The sequence below is a fragment of the Solanum pennellii genome, chromosome 1 (genome assembly GCF_001406875.1).
Source record: "Solanum pennellii chromosome 1, SPENNV200".
NCBI classification, from domain to species: Eukaryota; Viridiplantae; Streptophyta; class Magnoliopsida; order Solanales; family Solanaceae; genus Solanum; species Solanum pennellii.
Window position 1 is genome coordinate 13,511,696 of NC_028637.1, and position 24,500 is coordinate 13,536,195.

Consider the following 24,500-nt stretch of genomic DNA (forward strand, 5'->3'; position numbering starts at 1 on the left):
GAGCAGTTGTAAGATCTGTTAGATAAATATTTTATTCGTCCAAGTGTCTCACCTTGGGGCGCTCCGGTCTTGTTTGTGAGAAAGAATGATGGTTCCCTCAGGATGTCTATAGACTTTCGCTAATTAAATGAGGTTAAATCAAGAATAAGTATCCTCTTCCAAGGATATATAATTTTTTCGTGCAACTTGAGGGTGCCACCTGCTTCTCAAAAATTGATCCCAGATCTCTCAATGATCAGTTAAGAATTGTAGAATGTAACATTCCAAAGACAGCCTTTAGAACCAGACATGGGCATTATGAGTTTTTTATTATGTCTTTTAGGTTGACCATTGCACTAGCAGTGTTCATGGATCTTATGAACAATCTTCAAGACTTACTTAGATATGTTTGTTATCATCTTCATTGATGACATACTAATCTATTGAAAGAATGAAAAATACCATGCTAGTCACCTCATAATAGTACTTCAGACATTGAAAGAAAAGGACCTATTTGCCATGATTTCCAAGTGTCAGTTTTTGCTTAAGTATGTTATTCTTGGGACACATACTTTCCGGTGATGGGAATTGAGTTGATAACCAAAACATAAAAGCAGCTCAGAGTTGGCCTAGACAGACGTCTCCAACCGATATAGAGTTTTTTGGGTTTAGCAGGCTACTATAGAATGTTTTTTAGGGGTTTTCATCTATCTCGTCTTCCTTGATCAAGTAACCTTAGACGAAACTAATGTTTCAATGGTCTGGAGCTTGTGAGAAAAGCTTTTAGGAATTGAAAAAGTGGTTGACGACATCTTTGATTTTGACTTTACCGGAGGGTACTCATGATTTTATGATGTACTGTTATGTAAGAGTTAGTTTTTGTTGTGTGTAAATGAAAAAAGGCAAGGTATAGTTGAATCTTCATGAGAAGAAATACCCAACCCATGACTTAGAATTATTTGATGTGGTTTTTTCCTTTATGATTTGGTATTACTATTTTTACGTCATTCATGTGTATATATTCACTGACCACAAGATCCTACAATATGTTCACCTCGAAAGAGCTAAATCTAAGACAAAGGAGGTTGTTAGACATACTCAAGGATTATGGCATGTGTATTCTTTACCACCCATATAAGGATACCGCCCATGTTAAGGAAGAAAAGAGGGATATACTTAAAGATGTGAACAGTCTTGCATGCTTAGGAGTAAGGCTTATGAATTTCACAGAAGGAGGATAGTGGTGACTAATAATCTTGAATCATCACTAGTTTCGAAGGTATAAGAAAATCAAGACTAAAACCACATTTTGCTTTACTTGAAGGCAAATTTTCATAAACAAAAAGTATTGGCTTTTGAACAAGGGGGAGATAGTGTGCTGAACTACCAAGGTAGATTATGTGTTGGATGGATTCCAAGAGAGGATCATAGATGAGGCTTATATCTCTTGATATTTCATTCATCCGGTTCCACCAAGATGTACCGCAATTTATGTGAGGTATATTTTTGGGAAGGTATGAAGAAGGACATTGTTGAGTATGTTGCCAAGTGCCTGAATTGCTAGCATGTGAAAGTAGAGCACCAAAAATCTAGAGGGTTGGCATATAATACAAAACATCCGCAATGGATGTGGAAGATAATTTGTATGGAATTTATCACAGGCTTGCTAAGATCTCGCAGGCATCATGATTATGTTTGGTTAATTGTCAATATAATGACAATTAAATCAACCCACATTATTTCGGTAAAGACTACTCATTCGGCCTAGAATTATGCTAAGTTGTACATTCAAGACGTGGTAAGACTTTATGGAGTTCTGGTCTCCATTATTTCAGATAGAGGAGCACAAATAAATGCTCACATCTAGAAATATTTCGAGAAAGGTTTAGTTTGAAATGTGAACTTAAGCACTGCTTTTCATCGTCAAATGGGTAGACAATGAGAGCGTACCATCCACACTTTAGAAGACATGTTGAAAGCTTGTGTAATTGATTTGAAAGGGGAATTGGGATGATCACCTACGTCTTATTGATTTCTCTTAGAAAGAGTGTTACCATTTGAAAGTGCACATGACTCCTTATGAATCTCTTTATGGGAGAAGATGCACATTTCCTATTGGGTGGTTTGATGTTGGTGAATTGATAGGACAAGATCTAGTTCACCAAGACATTGACAAGGTGAAAGTGATTCAGGATAGATTGAAAATGGTACACAGTCGTCAAAAGTCCTACGCAGATGTTAGGAAGACGATGATGTGGTTCGAGGTGAACGATTGGGTATATTTAAAATGTTTCACCTATGAAGGGCGTTATGAGGTTTGGTAGAAGGGAAAACTTAGACCCCGATATGCTGGACCTTATAGAATATCAAAAAGAATTGACAATGTATCTTATGAGTAGGGGTACCACAAGAGTTAGCATCGCTTCATCCGAGATTTTATATTTCTATATTTAAAAAGTGCATGGGTGATCCTTTATTTATAGTACTAACTGAAATGTTCGAGTTAAGGATATCTTATCAGATAACGAGTTTCACGAAAAATAAGTAGGACGCCTAAAGTTTAATTAATTTTATTTAAATGCGAGATCCAAGTTTTTTTTTGATAAAATAGTTTTATTTTTTATGATCTTACACTAAATATATATATTTATATATGTATATATATATATATATCAAAAACATTCTTTAAAAATTTCAATAGTATATTCTGATGATGGGTGTATGTAAATTCATTGTGTAATAGTAGCAACAAATTAAGTTATTTCAAACTTATTTCCTCTTAAGATTGTAGTTTTTCAAATAATACGCTATTTAGAAAAAATATAGTTTTTAAAATAATTACACTATTAAGAAAAAGTAAAATATTTGTGAAATTCTAATTATGCTATCTTGAGAAACATAGATTAAAGGCATATGGACTTATGGCTTAGTCTTGAATAATGAATATCACCTTGTTCAATTATATACAATTTTTTTTATTTATAGGAATCTGATTTCTCATTCAAGTCTTGATGGTTCTAGGTTTAATTATGGGTTTGGATATGAATATTTAAATTAACAAAATAATATTTTTTTACATGATTTTGGTGTTCTTATTAATAACTTATACATAAATTAAAATTTCATGATGTATTTTTTATTCTGTTTCACCAAAAAATATTTTTTTAATTATCTTTTATTTTATTTTATAACACTAGACAATACCTAGCGGCATTTTATTATTGATATGATTAAAAGAAAACCTCAAGAGAGATAAGTACAAGCAAGGGGACTAGACATTATCTTACCAATTCTAATGAGTTACAAAACCTCTACTAATTAACCCGCATGAAGAAATATGAGCTAGGGAGAAATAAGTATTCTATGATCATCACAAACTTAATAAGACACTCTATGATGATATTACAAATGAGGATGATTAAGTAGTACGAAAGTTGAAAAGACATGATAAGATTTGAGTAATTAAACTCAAAGTTCATTTTACAAAAGTGTGAACTAAAAAAGATAGATTGCCCTTCTAAACAAACCTGAAGTGTTTTTCTCTTGTCTTCCTCTTCAAATTTGTCAAAATTTTTTTGATAGTTCATCAAATCTTCTTAGATTTATTTGATCTTGTTAAAGTTGTTGGCACTGTCATGCGATTCTGCGTTGCCAGTCACATCGGTAGGTGTCATCAAACAAACTCCTCAGTCATTCTACCATCCCAACTATTTTTTGTTTTATACTTCGTTTTGTTGTTGCGTTGTTGCCTAGGAGAAATATCTGCATCCCTAGCTGTATGTGCAAAACAATAATTCAAAATATCCTCTTCTTCACTTTACTCAAAGGTTTCCTCATCTTGTAGTTGTTTGTTTGTGTTATAGGCGTAAGAGGAGTAGAACTAACAAAGGCATCAAGAAGCTCTTTGTCACAACCTGAAACATCATGAACATTAGTACCTGTTAAAACGAATTGTCGCCCTATATGTAATGACGATGAACCACTGGTAATGCCACTACCCTTAGGCACAAAAGTTGGTGCTTCAAGGCTCAATTTTCTATGACTTGTGACATGGTCATCCGCTTCTTCCTTCCGGTTGGTCCATCGACTCTCACTTGTAACACCTTTTTGCCCACTAAAAGTGATCAAATTATTTGTCGAAGGAACTTGAGAGATTGAAACAATCGGTAAAGTACGAGAGTTAACCATATTCAACTTAGGAGCAAGTTGAGGCTTAATTTGAGAGACTCCTGGAGAACCAATTTGAGCTCCAACATCAACTGTTACCCCTGCTCTATCAACTATATTAGATTGTCCAAGTTCTTTTATTTTTACCACAAAAGTAGGAGTTGTATTAATGGCAACATCTTCAATAAATAGCTTTCCAGAAGCGACTTGCGACGGCAAAAACAAAAGTCTTTGAATTTGTTGTCTTTTCTTGAGGTCCAATCTTATCATTTGTTGTATCTGCAGGTTCACTCCCTACCCTCGCGACTCCTGTATGTGCATTCAAACCAACATGATCTTCACATATAATTACAAATATATCACCTTCTTGATATTCTTGGCCATTATCTGTAGTTTTCATAGCATTTGCAAAACTTTTTCAAGAGATGTTTTAAAGCTCAAACTCTGGTCTAGGGACAAAAACGTACAGTTGATTCCCCGTATATTATTTAAAATAGGTTTCAAGTTTGTTTTTGTTAGTGTTATAGGATTATAGTACATAGGAGATGCATAGTTATTGTTATGTTTAAATCTTCCATAGTTTGAGACTGGGGAGAGACAGCGGCAGCAATGAGAGTCTTCTAAGTCGCCTGTCACCAAAATATTAAAATTAAGTGTGTAGTTCACTAAATTAATATTTTCAGCATCTTATAGCACAAATGTTTGTGGTTATATATCCCATAAAAGGTTCATTGTAATACTAGTATTAGTTGTACCAGAGTTAAATTATTAGTCAACCATTGTACTAAAATTTAATACAAATTTTATTTTTATTTATACTACCAAATGACTCATTTAGTGTTGACGAAAGTGTCAAGTGTTATCTGTTATTATATAATGTTACGACAAACATATGTCATTCATATAGTATTTTGATGTAAACACTCAATACTATAATTTTCTATTACAATAAGTATAACATCACTAATTTAAACTTCTAAATTCTCTTAAAATTCTATGAAAAAATATTATAGATGTATTTCATTTAACCTAAACCAGACAATTTTACATCAAGAGTTGAAAATTAAAGAAATCAAAGCATATGCCATCTACAAATTATGCATCTTCATTTTTATTGTTAGAGTAGTGACAAGTTAGTTGATAAGGTGTAATTTTTTTGTTGGTTGTTCGTGTAGCGCATACCTTGACCTTACCAACGATGTTCTTGTTTATTTTCTACATATTATAATGCCTCCAGATGAACAAAGACTACATTTACCTTCTCCTGATCAACTAAGCAACCTTGCCATTCATTTAGTCATTGACATTCTAAATAGGTTGTGTTTGTAGGATGTGGTAAGAACTACTACACTTTCTATGGATTGGAAATATATTTGTTGTAGAACTCTACAGGTGAAATTTGATCAAACGGCCTGGGAAACACCAGAGGACTTGACATCCCCTATCACTCCATTTATTCCCATTCTCGATTGTTTCTTCAGGTTTCATATTGGAACAATATTGAAAGTTACCCTTGACATTTCAAGTCAAAAAGTATGTCATAATGTTGATCGTTCGATAGATTTGCTTGACACAAATTTCATTCAAACATTTCGTTCTTAAACTTCTATTTACTTATCCACCATACAAGATCCCTTACTTCTTTTTTATTGTTCAGCATCGAGGCATTTGTATCACATGGGATGTGAAATACATCTTCCATGCTTCTCTATGTTATTTAATAAGTTGATTAACCTAAAATTAAAATTTGTAATATTATCTTCTGATATGTTTGAATGTTGATCTCTAATTGTCCCGTTGCTGGATATTTGATTCTAAAAGACATTGACAATCCGTACCTCATGAGTATTAATGCTCCTTATCATAGGTCATTTGTCTTTCGTGGCGATATACAGTTGATATATCTAGAAAATGTTCCTCTACTTTCCAATGTTCTGTATGAGCCTAAAGAATTAGTTCTAGAGGAAAAAGATAATTTTGACAATACTTTTTCGTCTATTATTGCTCTCTAGTATTTCAGATGAGATAATTTTGAGGTAATGTTGTTTCATTGTACTTGTATTTCCATACATGTACTTTTCTTCTTGGCATCCTGATTTTTGTTATTTTATTCATAGGTCGATATTGGATCAACTAAATTTATACCAACAAGGCTTCCATTAGTTCTTAATAGTCTCAAACGCCTATTCATATCTTGTATTACTCTTGGAGAGTTTTTTGAGCTTTCGTTTGCTCTTTGCATGCGATGGATCTCTCCAAATTTGGAAGAAATTGAATATAAGTTTGTCATTAATTTTAATTTTTTTCTATATTTTCCATATTTTATATGAATTTGATGGTTTTTTCTTGATTTTTCTTACGAGTGTATCGTTAATGGTGGAGATTATTTCGAACCCGTGCCTCAGGAAGTTGTTGATTAGATTCCTGCAAGATTCACGAACATAATTTGAGGATAGTTAAGTTTTATGATGAACTATAAGAAGATATTGAAATGCAGCTTACTAAGGTTTTAATGGCAAAGTCTCCAGCACTTGTCAAAATGGAAATCAAGCCTAGTCAAATGTTATATAAAAAATCTCTCAAAGTACTAGCGGAGATAACAAATTTTCAACGGGAATCATCTAAAGCAGAAGTTGTGAATCTTGTTGATTAGTATCGTTATCACAATCCTTCGTAACCTTTGGCTAAACTTTTTTGGATGTGCAAACAGAAACGAGACGTTTTGTTGATGAGGCAGTAAAGTTGTGTTTTGCCTTTGCTTTAATGTACTATAAAGATTTTATCTACTTGGAAACATAGAATTGTGAACCTGGATGAATGTTTTGATTACTCTGTTTGGGAACAAAGATGGTTTTTACATTCCATGCTTGTTCTTAAATGATGTATTATTTGAGACTTTGGTAGTTTATTTCGAAGTTATGATGTGTGTTGAATTTTCTTAGGGAGCTTAAAACATTCAGTGGGAACTTACTTTTTAAGTAGCAGAAATTTCTTTCATGTTAAGGATTTGTCCAAGTTATATCGAGAACTATTTATGTCGAACATGATCCTTCCTCATCTATGAAGAAGAAACTAGAAGAAGCATCATTCAATTTGGGGTTCTTGAGTTGATTTTTATATGAAGTGATATTGTGTGTAAAATTCTCTTATGCGAGCTTGAAATATTTAATGGGAACTTACTTTTTGTATGGTTACTAGGAATTTCTTATTTCCTAAGGGATATGTTGGACATAATTCTTCCTCATCTGTGAAGAAAAAACACGAAGAAGAATCACCGGTTTGTGTCAAGCAAATATATCAAACAATCAACATTAGGACATACATTTATACTAGCATTGCTGAGGGTAACATTCAATGTTATTCTTATATGAAACCTGAGGAACAATTGATAATGGGAATAAATCCAATGGTAGGGGATGTCAATTCCTCTACTGTTTCCCAGACCGTTTAATAAAATTCCTCAAGTGGAATTCTATGACAAGTATATAGCCAATTCATAGAAAATGTACAAGTTCTTACAACATTTCAAAAAGACGGCCTATTTAACATGTCATCAATCAAAAGAATGGCAAGGTTTATAAGTCAATAAGGAGAAGGTAAAATTAGTCTGTCTTCATCTGTAGGTTGATAATCTGTAGAAATTAAATAAGAATAGAATTGGTACGATCAGAGTATACGCTACACGAACAACAAACAAACATGTTACAACTCTAACATTAAAGAAAAGGTGCATACTATGTAGATGACATTTGCATTGATTTCTTTAATTTGCAACTCTTAATATAATATTGTCTGGATAAGTTTGAATCAAACACATATAAAGTAGTTTTTGTATAGAATTTGAAGATAACATAGGAGTTTAAATTAGTAATGTTATACTTATTGTACAAGAAATTTATACTATTGAGTCCTTTCATCAAAATATTATATGGATGACATGTTTTTATTGTAACATTATGAATCAATAGATAACACTTGACACTTCCTTCAATACTAAAGGAGTCATTTGGTAGTATATATAAAAATAGTATTTGTATTAATTTTAGTACAAATGTTTTGCTGTAAATTTAACACTGGTACAACTAATACTACTATTTCAATAAACCTTTTTTGGGATATATGACCCCAAACATTTGTGCTACAAGAATAATGATAATGTAACCTTAGTGATGGGGATTATTTCGAACATGTGCCCCATGAGGTTGTTGATGAGATTGCTGCTAGGTTCTCGGATATCACATTTAATCACCTAAGGACAGTTATGTTTTCTGATGTACTATTAGAAGAGGGTAAAATGCAGCTTACTTATAGGATTTTCATGCTTATAAAGGAAATACTCCAAGTTAGACCAAGAAGTATGATGGATGTGCTCCTTCTGTATATGTGAAGACACAACTCGATGAAGTATCACCCAATTTGGGATTCTGGAGTTGATGTTTATTCCAAAGTTAAGTTGTGTGTTAAATTACCTTAACTTGACGCATGAAGTGAAAACTTACTTTCTGTATGGCTACTAGAAATCTCTGCCTATTATGGAATTAGTCCTAGTTAGCCGAGAAGTATATATGTTGGACATGATTCTTCCTTATATTGGTCAACTATGTAAGTTTCTAATGAATAGGAAACCAAACACTTCACATTTTTAAGATGGACATGTCCAACCCAAGACAACCTATACAAAAAAAACTCACACTGGTGCTATGTTGGATCATCTTCCGTACAACTTTTTGATTGAAATGGGTCATGCCTCAGATAGTGAAGCAAGCCTATGAAAGTTGATATATTTGGAGAGGTAATAAAATCATCAGAAAGGTTTGGGAAATGGTCCCAACAATCAGCTTTAAATATTTATGGACAAAAGCAACACCAGATGCTTTGCTAGCACAAAAACTCAAACCTCTTACATGAAAGTTTAACTATTTAGCTAATTTGTTTAACTCAAATGCTTTACCCACATAACTAATGCAGATACTTTTATGCATTTTATATGCTGCTTATCACTACTAAGATTTGTTTTGAAATAAATAAAGCAAAGGTGCATGTCTTCTAGGCTTACCATCTAACAAGTTTTACTTTACCATCTAAGATTTTTAAAGAAAATAAACAAGGAAAACCATTACTTGGATATGTAGAAAATAAAAAACCTTTCAAGGTGATTGCAGTACATTTAACTTGAAGATACTTACAACTTACAACCAATAAGTTGATTACTAAAGTATTTTCCAATAAAGTGAAAATGTGCTAAAATATTTTAAAATGCCTCCAAAAGAGCTATCATATTATCTGGAATAACTTATGCCTGCAAATATAGGAGTGAAACAGTTGGCATTATGTTTAACCATATAGTAAAGAGATCACATAAAAAAGGAAACAAATTAATAAAGGGGATTAGCCTTTTAAGAGACTGAAATATTGAATATCGTCAGATCATTTGCTGGTATGGGATATCATATTCTAATTCAGGCTGAGAACTACCATGTAAATATTGACCCAAAGAAATATCATTTATCAATTCTCTTACCCCTTGATGCTTCCAGACAAAATAGTCATCAACAAATCCAGACTTATAAAGGTAATGTTTAACAATTTAAACTTCCAAGTATCTAAAGTTGTGGCACTTTTTACATGCACATGTAACTTTATCACCACTCATGTGATTAATTTGAGAACATTCATATTGGATAAATTTATCAATGCCATCTATAAAACTTGAATTTATAGCCCCTCAGCCATCCAACCTCTAAAACATCTAACTATGCTCTAGATTATCATGTACCTATTCATGTTTAAATAAATGAAACATTTAGTAACAAACACAAGTTGATCAAGGACTACTTCCAATAACAAGCACATTTTTAAGAACATGCATACTGGAAAGTCATTTATTCTCATTTATATTCAAAATTTGACCCAAATATACACAGTGGCATGACAAAATAAGTTGCTTAAATTATTTATAGGTAAAGCTGAAAAAAAGAAGCTTAATAGATTTCCAAAACTAACTTGGCTAGAAAAAAGTTTTCCTTATTAAAGAATTCTAATTTCAGTCAACTTACAAAATATTGAAGCATTCTAATACAAATCAAGATACTAAAACTCTCTAATTTCAGCCAACTTACTGATACTACCTAGTTAAAATATGAATATCAAGTCCTTCAATTAGATAGAAACATTTAGCCTTGGCAACACTACTTCCAAGAACAAGGTGCAACAAGTCATACAACAAATTGGCACTCACTTTTAGCTTAAGGTAGAGGTTAAGTAAATCTTATAAAATTAAAATACCTAATTTCAGTGGTAGATCAGTCTGTCTACCAAAAAATACTAGCAAAATAAGGAATATTTGTTTCAAAAAGACAGCTTGTAAGACAATCACATGAGTTTTCTGTATAAGTACAAAAATTCGTCCAACAAATAAACCCTATGAAGAATTTAAAGTCCAGATTATAAGCAATTAAGACCAAAGAAGAAGTTAAAGTTTAGAATACCAATCTTTGGCGATTACTACTATTCTTCCTGTTGACGATTATTATTACAATTATCTTGAGAGTATATCTTTAGAAAAATCAAGTGGGAAAAATAAAGATCAAGGCTTAATTCAAGTGAATGACGACCAAATACTAAGTATAATGTTATAGTAATAGATACCTGGAATATTTAAGCATCAGACGTCTTGGTTATTAACAAGAACAATAGAAACAAATAACAACTAAACAATTGATCTTATTATGAGAAGCCATGTTGTGTGATCCTTCACTATCACCTATAGCACCATATTCAATGAGCTATTCTAAATGATCCTCTCTGCTTGTTCATTTGGTTGATTATATAAATATGTCTAATTTTTTTCAAAATTACATTCATGCTAACTGAAAATTGCTTCTATGTTTTATGTCATATGCCTGTATCTTATTCACCCAAATGCAAGAGACTGTTCTCATAGATTCTCAGCTAAACAACTTCAGAATACCGATTACAAAATAAAAAAGAAGTCATATATCATACAAGGCAAAGGTTCTTAAATCGTAAAACCAATATTACCACAGAAGAAACTTCTATGCTAGATTCAATATAATAGTAATATTATTTATCAAAAAGATGAACTAATCACCATTCTTGTCAAGTTCCTAACTCTATTGATAGAATTCCTTTGCAATCTAATTCAAATGACGATAGTAGTATTGCTGCAATTAATGTGAAGCAGAACACATATCGAGAGCCCAAACGAAATTATGAGGAAATTATTCACAATAAACAACAGAAAAATAATTTTGACAATCCGTTGAACAATGACAAAAATATGTATGTCACTCAATCTTATATTCCAAAAGTTTCGAGTGATTTTAACAAATGCACCCCCTCATAAAAGAAAATAGAAATGTCTTGCAAAATCGTAACTCTCTCAATGACCACTTTTAACCTCCCCAAACCACCAAAACAATTCCCAAAAAGAGCAAATACAAGATCTTGCACCCTTCACTTTTATTCAATCATTTACAGAAAAAATTTCTTATTGAAAATGAAAAACTAAAAGAAACTATTAGGTAGTTGTGGGAGGGGGAGAAAAAGAGATTCCTTTAAGCGGAGAGAGTAAAGCAATAGTTAGTAGTCACAAAAAATTAAATCTAGCTGCAATAAGAAAACTAAATTAAGCAAATCAGTGTGCAATTTACTTTCACAAAAGAAAATAAAAGTAAATAACTGTAATGCTGAACCCTAATCCCAATTTTTCAGAAAACATACTTCGAAAAAAACTTATTTTCTGAATACCCAAACTACTAAAATTACTATTTTTTCAGAACAACTCAAACTTACTTCGAGCTTAAGGAAAAGGAAAAAGTTTAAAGCATTTTCAAGCCTATTTTCAGAATAGTGACACTGATAAAACAACTATTTTAACTCATCTCAATATTACTTCAAACTAAATTAAATGAAAAGATTTGAGAGCTAATAACTCCAATTTTCACAAACCCATAAGATATAGAGATATGATAGTTTGATAGCTCACTTTTTAGATCAAAATGGAAGATTTAAGGTGATGAGAGTTAGAGCACTTACTTTGAGATGAAGATTGAATGAGATGGAAGTTTTAGCCATCAGAGAAGGAAAGTTTCATCAGAGAGCTTACATAGTCTTTACTTTGAGAGATGAGAGCTTCTGGTGAAAATGGAAAGTGAAGTTATTTAGCTTAGGAAAAAAAATAACATTGCAACAAAATTAGTGATGGATTTTAATATCTGTTGCTAGCAAAAAATATATTTATTTACATTTAATTTTAGACGGATTTTTCCTCACTATATAAATTAAATTTTATTAAAATATATTTTTTAGTTTAGAAACGTTTTCTCCATCATTATTTCATCGCGTAATATTAATTAAATTGGTCACACTTACTTGGTTGCCAATTGATAGTGAAAACTACGGAGCCAAAATTTCGCTCTTATTTTTAGAGACCTAGCAAATATTTCCTCGCCAATCCGTCGCTATATCATAACTCAAAAATGTTTTTGCAATTCTTGCAACAAAATGTCTTTTCCGTTGCAAATCCGTCATTATATATTGACGTAATAAAATTCGTTGCTAGTATCCGTCGCTAAGCACTGTTTTTTTAGTATTGATGTCCAACATACCTATACTTATCGGTCTAACTTAGACTAATCCATTAGCAAAAAAGAAATTCCTACTAACCATAAAAAAACTGAGTTTCCATCAATACTTGAAGATCACCTAAGATAATTTAACGCACAACATAACTTCAAAATCAACTCAAGAATACTAAATTGGGTGATGCTTCTTCTTAAGGAATAAACATGTCCAACATACTTCTCGTTCTAACTTGGACTAATCCCTTAACAAGCAAGAAATCATTAATAACCAGACAAAAAGTATGTTTCCACTTAATGTTTCAACCTCTCCTAAGGAAATCAACACATAACATAACTTCGAATTAAAAATTAAATTATGAATCCCAAATTGGATGATGCTTCTCGAGTTTCTTCTTCATAAATGAGCAGGATCATGTCCAACATATATACATCTTTATCTTACCTGGACTAATTTCTTAGCAAACAAGAATTTCTACTAGCTAGACAGAAAGTATATTTCCATAGGTCTAGAAAGGATAGCATGTACACATTATTTTACTTCTAACTTTGTTTATGAGGTTTGATAGTTGATTTTCGATAGCCCCTCAACTCAAAATAAATGTCATACAGTAAAATCAACATCTAAAAAAAACAAAAAAAAAAGGTAAATAGGGTTTTTTTAACATTCAAAAATCCCCATAAAATCAACATCTACCCCCAAAAAAGTACAAAGAGGAAGATAAGGTTTCTATTTCACAAAATTAACATCACCCACATGAGAAAGATTTGATATTTGAAGCAGAACAAGGAACCAAATATTATGCTTATCAAGAACTAAAATTATTACTGTAAACATCCAAAAAAAAAGTATCAAATAACTTTTGAGCACACTTTATCCTTCACCTGCTGAACACAAATTTGTATGATTTTGAAGTCTTCCAATTCATTACGCTGGAGTGAGAGAGGTAACTGAAGAAGGGGGAGAGGTTTTCTTCTTAAATTAAATTTTATAGAAATGTAATATGGAGTGGGTGAGGGGGTGGGTGGGTTGAGACAATTAATTATGAAGGGTCCTTATTTTCTTNGTGAAGGTTCCTTATTTTCTTGTACGTATCAATTTACGTGACACGATTTAATTTGACATAAAAAAAATGTAAACTGAAAAGGAAATTGAAATGTTACATGTAATAGAAATCTTAGATATTAATGTGATTATAAATTATTTTATTAAAATTTAGAGTTAAAATATGTCTTTTTTATTTTATATTAGTTCTTTATTTTTCTCATAATAAGAATTCATAAATAAAATTGATAAATTTAATCAATTTGCACTTTAAGAATTTTTTTTTGAAGGTTTAGAAACTTGAATACATTTACAAAAATAATAAAGGAATAATTTTAAGGATAAATGAGATCAAAATGATTTGAAGAATTATCTATAATAAAGTGAAAAATGAATATAGGACTATGAAAAGACTTTCTTTTCGAATAACCTAAAAAAGTTAATATCACATTAATAAACGTGGAAAGAGACTAAAAATTAATGTGATTGTTTATTTAGAGAAATTGGGAGGTATATTAAGTCACTGAAAATTTACTTTGATTCGTCTAATTCAGTCCGCTTAAATTTTTTTTCATGTAATATTTAATACCTCAAAATAGTAAATTTAATTGTATAGATCAGTTGTAAATTCAATTTTCTGATTTTGTGACCTTTTTTAATTATAAGAAATCGACATTTTTATGTATAACCGGTCTAGAAAATACAAAGAGATATCATTTGTTCAGTATTATAGAGAAAAAAATCCTATATTTTAGCCACTTTTACGTAAGGGTGAATCTAGAAGAGGCGAAGGTATATTTATTTGAATTTTCTTGACAAAACATTTATGTGATATATATAAGAGTATTTTTTCAATGTTCATATATAAATTTTAAATTCATCAATATAAATGGCTCTGTACATTGTAAGGCATTTAATTTTGACTTGTTTGATTACCATTTTTTTAGCAGACCATGAAAAAGTTAGAGGGTTTGTAGTAGTATGATTTTTTTATAAGGAAAATGCATAATTACCTCCCAACCTATTCCCGAAATCTCAGAGACACACTTATACTATAGTAAATTCCTATTACCATGAACTTATTTTATAAATAATTTTCTACCCCTTTTTGGCCTACGTGACACTATCTTTCGGGGTCCAACGCGTGTTGACTTTTTTCAAACTAGTGCCACGTAGGCCGAAAAGGGGTAGAAAATTATTTATAGAATAAGTTCAATGAGTATAGGTACTTAGTATAGTATAAGTTTTCTTTGAGATATCGGGCATAGGTTGAGGGGGTACTGATGATCTATCCCTTTTTGGCTTAATGGATATTGATCTAATAAAATTTAGTTCGAATTTGATCTTGACCTATTTGTTGTCTTCACCCATTATGATTGACATAAAATTGATCCAATTCACTCAATTACCGTCCCTACTAATGCCTAAGACTAAAATAGAATAAGAATAAGTGAAACAAATGCACTTACACAAGAAAACTAATTAAAAACTACCAAATCGTTATCCTCTATTGGATGAGTCGCGATTTAACATTGCAAATGAAGATTACCCTAGAAATGCCTAATATTACAACCAAATTGTAGATAGCCATGTGTATTTACCATTTTTCTATAAAATAAAAAGATTGGCTATAAATGGTAGTTATTTTTAGCATTCACTACTAATATTACTAATATGATAATTACATATCATAAATTAGTTTTACCATATAAGTTTTATTTTATTTTCATAATTAAATAGATTTCACCATTGTATTAGATTACATGTTGCCTAACAAAAACAATACCTTTTTTTGTGAAATTCTATAAATTGGTCCGTTTATGTTAATCAGGGTTACTATCGCCACTCGATTCAATCACGAAAGTTATAGTAGCGTAAGATAGGGCAAAGGGAGATTGATTTCGTTTTTTGCCTCAAATACACTCGTTCAAAATCATGGTATGTATATATATTAATTTATTTAATAGCATAAATGTTTGTGCTTTTACATGCCATATTAGAGCCTGGAACTTGAATTAAGAATTTTCACTCATTAAGCAACTTTATGTTGTTATGAGAGGCTGACACTACAAAAAAATAGTGTTTAGCGACGGACATAATTCGTCACTAGATGATGAAAATCCTTAATTACTCATGATTAACAATGGATTAGCAACAAAGTGTTGACTGTTGCTATTATGCTCGTTTGTAAGCTCTTAGTGACGAAAACTGAGTTCCGTCACAAGTTTGATGACGTCCTTATGACAAATCATTTCCGTTGCCATATGTTAGCGATGGACTTAGTCATCATTATATTGACATAATTTTATTTCTTATTTCATAATTCTATGACGAAAAATGGTGTTTCGTAACAAGTTTAGCGATTTCATAGTGACAAAACGTCGCCACATGTTTGCAACGGACTCATTCGTCATTATATTCAAATACTTTTGTTGCTAAAAATTGTTCTACTTATTTTATTTGGTTATTTAAATATGCACTGCTGAAATAAATTAATTTAATTACTAAATACTCCAAAATTTACAAACATTCATATATTATAATACTCATAGATGATTCATGATATATACATAGAAAACTCCAAAACCACATATTTCTAGTAAAAAATACCCAAAGAAAACCATCAAGTACTCTTAAAGAACCTATGTTTATCAAAATGTTATTACGCGCATTTTGTAGTTTCCAAAAAGTATGACGTTATCAAAAACATAAGGTGTGGAGGTATCCACTTAAAATTGAAGTATCAACCTCATCCTCATTACTAGAAGGAGGCATGGGTGCCGCAGTCGATGGATTGCCAAATGGAGTAATCGATTCTCGCACCTACTAAACAATAATAGAAAAAAGATGACTAGTTAGTGCATGGGTAATTTTCTTTGCAAACTCGTCCATATTTGTTGGCAATGTTGATTGAGACATGGAGGTTATAATGATGATGTGCCACAAAGATTCTTCTTATAATAATATTTTGCTTCAAATCCAAGACACTATATTCTTCTTTTCTTTTATCCCTCGCAGCTTGGTAATATTCTTTATATTGATCAATATCAGTTTCTGAAAATGTTTTTTCCCTTTAATATTTTTTCATATTTTTCCTATAATAAGTAGAGAAAATGAGAAAGTATTAAAGATATGGAACAAACCAAATTTTGAAGGAAAATGCAGAAAATACACAAGCTTTTAAGCATGAAAGAACTATGTCGTTACAAAAAGATGGACTATCTACTGCACCGACATTGTCAATAATACTCACAGATTATTGGGAACATATAATTATACTCACACCAGCCAAAGTAGTACCCCAGAGTATTAGCATTATGAAAGAATGGGGTTCGGACTCTTTGTTGCACGTACATGGTCAATAAGTATACGCTAATTGGGAAGTCTACCACAAAGACAATGACAACTAACTATTTACGGAAATCCCCGTCCCCAACACCCTACCCCAACTCTCGCTAAGTTCATCAGTGATCGACCTATACGGATATTTATCATACTCTATGTGGGGAGAAATCCATAGCAGTGAGTACCTTAAATAGATGTTGACGATTGACTTTTGGAAGCTAGCTCGAGTCAGGTACCCTCAATATGCTACATCAAGCTTTTATGATGTATCATATTGGAGAGTACTTGATCGAGGTTACATTACACTAAACAACCACAATAAATTCTCATTCAACCGGACTATAGTTGCACAAAAAATAACTACACTAGAGTCACGGTAAAAAACACTAGAATTATACCAAAAAAACACTAAAATTGCACCAGAAAAGCCTAAAAACAACAATTGAATTACATCCAAACAGTACCACTAGTTTCTCTCTAATACGACACTAGAATTGCATCAAAAGAACATTTAAATTATATCGAAAAATTTAAAAGTTTAAAACATGATAAAATTGCACCAACAGATACAACTACAACAGCAAGCTGAGAATTCCTAATATTTTACTATTGCGGAAACTAACCATTTTTATGAAAATTAGACTTCCAAGATTTTGGGGTTTTTGGAATATTCATAGGAAGAATAGATAACATCTAATTCATGATCTTTTTTCCCTCCAGGTGCACATTATTATCACATGTATTCTTTTTTTTTTAGTTAATAAGCTCACAATTTTGAGCTTTTCTAGATTCTGGGCGTGGTAATTGTACTGATAATGGACCGCCTTGTCCTAATTTCATGTTTAATGGCTGTTTTTTTTCTAATTGTTTGTTTGTACATTCATTGATTTTCCCTAGGTTTATTATGGTAATGTTTTGCTTCGATTTCTAGATTTGGTTTTCCACTATAAGATGTGATTTAGTTTGTCGTAACATTCAGGTATGGTGATGAAGATGGACTCACAAGTGAGGCATATGATGGGTCTCAAGAAGGGGAAAAACTCCTTAAGATCCTGATGCCCAAGGGTCTATATTTCAATTCCAAGGAAACCCCTTTTAACCAAAGTTGTTTTGAAGAGTGGAGGTTGCACCACCGGAAGCTTTTAAAAACCTTACTCAATGAAGGACCTTCAATTCTGGGGAAAATATCCGAGTATGATTACATACGTATTAAGGAGAGATTGAGGAAAGTAATCAAATGACCTGAACACAGTGCCTTGAAACCAAAAGTTTCTGGTAAAATGATTGTATCAGAATTAATGGATGAACTAGAAGCACAAGGTCTACCAACAGATGGAACCTAAAATTTTATCTACCAACGAGTGCATAAAGCAAGGAGAATAAATTGCTCAATAGGCAGGACACTTTGGTTTCCTCCAGTTGAGGAGGAATAAGAAGAGGTAAATATTTTCCAAGTGTATTAACTGTAACTAGTTGTCTTGAGATTTTATGCAAATCCATGTCATTCTTCAGAAGCTATATTGTTTTATTTTTTCTGGTTGATGAAAAGATTGATGAGTTGATCTTACGTATAAAGTTGCATGAAGGAAATACAGAATTCTGGAAATGCCGCTTTCGTGGGGAATGATTAAGTGAAAGTTATGCCCAGCAGTCAGAACTAATAGACCTTGAACCTATTGATGTGGTAGATGATAATGATGTTGTCGATGATATTGCCAAATTGGCTGAAGATGATGAGGCAGAAGATGACGAGGCACAAGATGAGGAGGAAGAAGTGGAGCAAAATGATAAGTTAATTCTTCCTCTTTTTTCCTGATAAGTTAAACTAATGGGTTCTCTCTTAAACCCAACAACCTAACACATAGCACATGTTCGAAAAAGGAAGTAAAGACAAGTTGTGTTAGAAAATAGCAAAAGTTCTATGTTGCGAAAAGCAATGTAAAACCAAATAAGCATTAAATCTGTAAGGAAGTACTTTGTATACTCTTTATTTGAATACACTATCACTAAGTGTTCTAAGAAAAACTTAAGACTTTTTAACTAGTTGTTGTTTTGAAAAAAGAGTAGCAACTAAAAGGGCAAGTCAGAAGAGAACATACAATAAATAGATACAAGAATCTCATTATGTGTGCATCATTAGCTTAACATCACGTATCCAAGAAAGTTTCCAGAATACTAATGGTCTTCCCTTATAACCCCATCCTCTTCCCCGAGTTATTTTTCACCAAATAGAAGTCAACATCCTTCTCTTCACCGCAGTAGAAGCTTACCGAACAGATGAAAAAAGAGAAATTGCCAAAAGCAGAAGCTCACCTTTCACATAAAGATGAGGGAGACAAGAGAAATTTCACCTTTCACCTAAGATAGGAGCAATTGAAAGGAGAAGGAGAAGGGAGAAATCGAAAGAAGAAGGGACGAGAGCAATACCTGATAGATGGGAGAATCTCTCAGCTGCTCCTCTTGCTACAAAACCTTATTTTTTAGGGATTGTAATATTTTGTTTTCTTTTTGTGTTTTCTACGGACTGAAGAGTGTGACTTGGTAAATAAACTAGCAACAACTTAGTGACGTATTATGACATCCGTCGCTACAAACAAATATAAACAAATATAATTATCTACAGTAAATTGTAGAGACAAAAATTTCTGTCATTACATAATTTAAATTCCATTAAAATATATTTAGAATTCGAGCAAAACTTTTTCGTCATTCATTCTGTCACAATATATTATTAAATTTGTAACACCTACTTTGTTGCAAAATTCGTATCGAAATTTAAGGTGCCAAAGTTTCCTACTATTATTTAGAGACAAAAACCATATTCCTTCGTCAATCCGTTGCTATGTTATAACTCAAGAAATTGTTTGTATTTTTGCAACCAAATGACTTATTTATTGCTAATCCGTCGTTATATAGCAACAGAATTGGTTTCGTCGTTAAACTCTATTTTTTTGTAGTGTTACCCACATTCATATGTGTGAATGCGTATACATGTATATCTATCTCTAACAATAAAAAAGATACAATTAACAGCGCACTCTTAATGAGTGTAGAGGTATCCTTGTGCTAGAGAAATCACTCAAAAAACTAGGGTTTGAATCTAGCTAAAACCAATATTTCTTTTAAGTTTATTGGTGCACCTGAAGTCTTCAATTTTTAAGCTCATTTTTGCTTGTTATAGACAAAGATTTTTATGTTCTATTATGACATAAGAATTTATACAAACACTATTAAGATTGAAGAAAGAAAACTGTATAAAGAATGGACATTTAATAAACTACAACACTATTTTTTTTTATAGATTCAATACATAATGTTAGGAATCTAACTAAAAGAAAGAGAATGATTCTTATTTAGTCCTAGAACCCACGAATTCCAAAAAAAAAAGTTATGGAAAAACATAGTCAATTTTTTACGTATTTTTTTTTAAAGAAAAGCATAAAAACACTTTTGATCTATGATCGAAATTTTAAGGATACACATTTTCTTTACATGTCCAAATACCTCCTAGAACTATTTGAATGTAATAAATACACCTTTTTTGTTGTTAAGGTGGTGTAGAGAGTGTTGAAAGCCAATGACAAGTAAAAAATATGAATAAAATAAAAAATTAATCAATATTCAATATATGTCCTTTTTTAGGTGAAAAGTTTACCATTAGTTAGTACACATAATTAATAAATAAACTCAGTGGCAGCTCAATCTAATTAGTGGTGTAAATCAAAAAATAAATTGGAGGCATAAATTTTTATTACTTTTTTGACGTGAGATTCAAGTTATTTCTTTCTTTTTGATAAAAATAGTTTTATATTTTATGATCTTAAGCATACCTTGTAAAAGTTAAATTTATAAATTGATCTATAAAAATGAGTTCGGAAACAAATTAAAAATTCTTTGTTTTTGCTACAAAAAGCTTAAGATAAATTTATTTTTACAAAAAAAAAAATTCCTATCGATTTTGGGGGCCTAAGGCATATGCCTCATGTTTAAAGGCATTGAGCCACCCTCTGAAGAAACCCTAACTAAATCAACAATAATAACAGTAATATTTTTTTTTCAAAAAAGAACTATGGTATACTATGATTCATTGTATAATGGTAGCAAGAAGATTAAGTTATCTCAAACCTGTTTCCTCTTAAGATTGTAGTTTTCAATTAATTACACTATTAAGAAAAGTGTAGTTTTTTTAATAATTACACTATTAAGAAATAATTATGGTATATTGAGAAAACATAGATTAAAGACATATGGACTTATGGCTTAGTCTTAAATAATGATTATCACATTGTTCAACTATCATTTTTTTTTAATTCATAGGAATCTGATTTCTCATTCAACTCTTGACTGTTTTAGGTTTAATTAAGTGTTTGGATATGAATCTTTGCATTAACAAAATAATATTATTTCACAGGATTTGGTGTTCTTATTAATAACTTTTACATAAATTAAAGTTTCATGATGTATTTTTTATTCTCTTTCACCAAAATATTGCAATTAAGTGTGTAATTAACTAAATTATTATTTTCAGTTTCTTGTAGCAAAAATGTTAAGGGCCATATATTCTAAAAATATGTTAATTGTAATACTAATATTAGTTGTACTAAAGTTTAATTTACAATCAACCATTGTACTAAAATTTACTACAAATACTATTTTATATATACTACCAAATGACTCCCTTAGTGTTGAAGAAAGTTTCAATTGTTATCGATTGATTTATAATGCTACGATAAACACATGTCATTCATATAGTGTTTTGATGTAAGAACTCAATACTATAATTTTCTAGTACAATAAGTATAACATCACAAATTTAAACCTTTAATTTCTCTTAAAATTATATACAAAAATACTTTGTATGTGTTTTATTTAACCTAAGCCATAAAATTTTACATCAAGAGTTGCAAATTAAAAAAATCAAAGCAAATGACATCTAAAAATTATGCACCTTTTCTTTTATTATTAGAGTTGTGACATGTTAATTTAATAAAGGCGATGAACATTTATTTGTTGTTCGTATAGCATATACACGGACCTTGCCAATGGTATTATTGTCTATTTTCTACAGATTATCATGCCTCCAAATGAACAAAGACTACATTTACCTTCTCATGATAAACTACAACCTTCCCATTCATTTAATCGATGACATTCTAAATAAGTTGTCTTTTTTAGATGTTGTAAGAACTAGTACATTTTCTGAGGATTGGCGATATAGTTGCTGTAGAATTCAAGAGGTGAAATTTGATCAAAAGGTCTGGGAAACACCAGAGGTCTTGACATTCCCTACCATTGGATTTATTCCTATTCTCGATTGTTTCTTCAGGTTTCATATATGAATAACAACGAAAGTTACCCTTCACATTAGTAGTTTAAAAGTATGTCCTAATGTATATCGTTTGATACTTTTGCTCCACAAACATTTCATTCAACATTTCTTCCTTAAAAATTCATTTACTTATCCACCATATAATATCACTTATTTCTTTTTTATTTGTTCAACATTGAGGCATTTGTTTCTCATGGAATGTGAAATCCATCTTACACGCTTCTTTAAGGTATTTAATAAGTCGACTAGCCTAAAATTAGAATTTGTAATATTATCTTCTGATACGTTTGAAAGTTTGATCTCTAATTTCTCATTGCTTGAGGATTTGGTTCTAAAAGACATAGACAATCGGTACCTCTTGAGTATTGTTGCTCCTAAGCTAAGATCATTTGTCTTTCATGGCGATATACAATTGATGTATCTAGAAAATGTACCCTCTTATTTCCAATATTCTGTATGAGCCATAAGAATTAGTTCTAGAGGAAGAAGATGATTTTGACAATATTTTTTCTTCTATTCCTGCTCTCGAGTATTTCCGCTGGGATTATTTTGGGGTAATATTGCTTCATTTCACTTGTATTTTCATACATGTACTTCTCTTTTTGGCATCTTGATCTTTATCAGTTTATTCGTAAGTCGATATTGGATCAACTGAATTTATACCAACAAAGCTTCCATCCGCTCTTAACTGTCTGAAACGTCTATTCATATCTTTGATTACACTTGGAGAGTTTTTTGAGCTTTTGTTTACTCTTTGCATGATACAGAACTCTACCAATTTGGATGAAATTGAAATTGAGGTTGTCATAATATTTATTTTTCTCTCTATACATTCCATGCTTTTATATTCGTATGTAATGAATTTGATGGTTTTTTTATGATTTTTCTTAGGGGGGTATCCTTAATGATGGGAATTATTTGAACCTGTGTTGATGAGATTCCGGCAAGCTTCTCGGACATAATATTTAATAATCTGAGCACCCTTAAGTTTTATGATGTACTATTAGAAGAGGGTGAAATGAAGCTAATCAAGATTTTATTGGCAAAGCCTAAAGCACTGGTTAAAATAGAAATCAAGCCTAGTCAAATGGTAACTAACAAATCTTTGAAATTTCTCGCGAAGATAACAAAGTTTCAATGGGAATCATCTAAAAAAGAAGTTGTGTATCTTGTTGACTATTATCGTTATCAAAATTCTGCTTAATCTTTGCCTAAAATGTTTTGTAAGTGCAAACAAAAAAGAAACATTTGGTTTATGGAGTAGTAAGATTGTGTTTTGCGTTTGCTTTAAGGTACTATAAAGATTTAATATGCTTGGGAACATAGGAATGTGAACCTGGATGAACAGTTTGAATACTCTTTTCGGAACAGAGATGGTTTTTTTATTTCATGGTTGTTCTTAAATGATGTATGATTTGAGTCTTTGGTTGTTTATTTAGAAGTTATGTGGTGTGTTGAATTCTCTTACGGAGCTTATTTTCTGGGTAGTAGGAACTTCTTCCGTGTTAAGGGACTAGTCCAAGTTAGATTGAGAAATATATATGTTGTTCAAGATCATTCCTTATCATTGAAGAAGAAACTTGAAGAAGCATCACCTAAATTGGGATTATAAAATTGAATTAATTTCAAAGTTATTTTGTGTGTTAAATTTCTTTGGGAAAGCTTGAAGAGTAGAGTGGAAAATTACCTTTATCCATCAGTCCAAGTTAGACCGAGAAGTATTTATATTAGACATGATCCTTCCTTATCTGTGAAGAAAAAACTCGAAGAAGAATCACTGACTTGTGTCGAGCAAATATCAAACGATAGGACATACTTTTGGACTCGTAATGTCGAGGGTATCTTTCAATGTTATTCTTATATGAAACCTGATGAAACAATCGAGAATGGGAATAAATCCAATGGTAGGAGATTTCCAGCCCTCTACTATTTCCCAGACCGTCTGATCAAATTTCACCTGGGGAATTCTACGGCAAGTATATTATCAATCCTTAGAAAGTCTACTAGTTCTTACAACATTTCAAAAAGACAA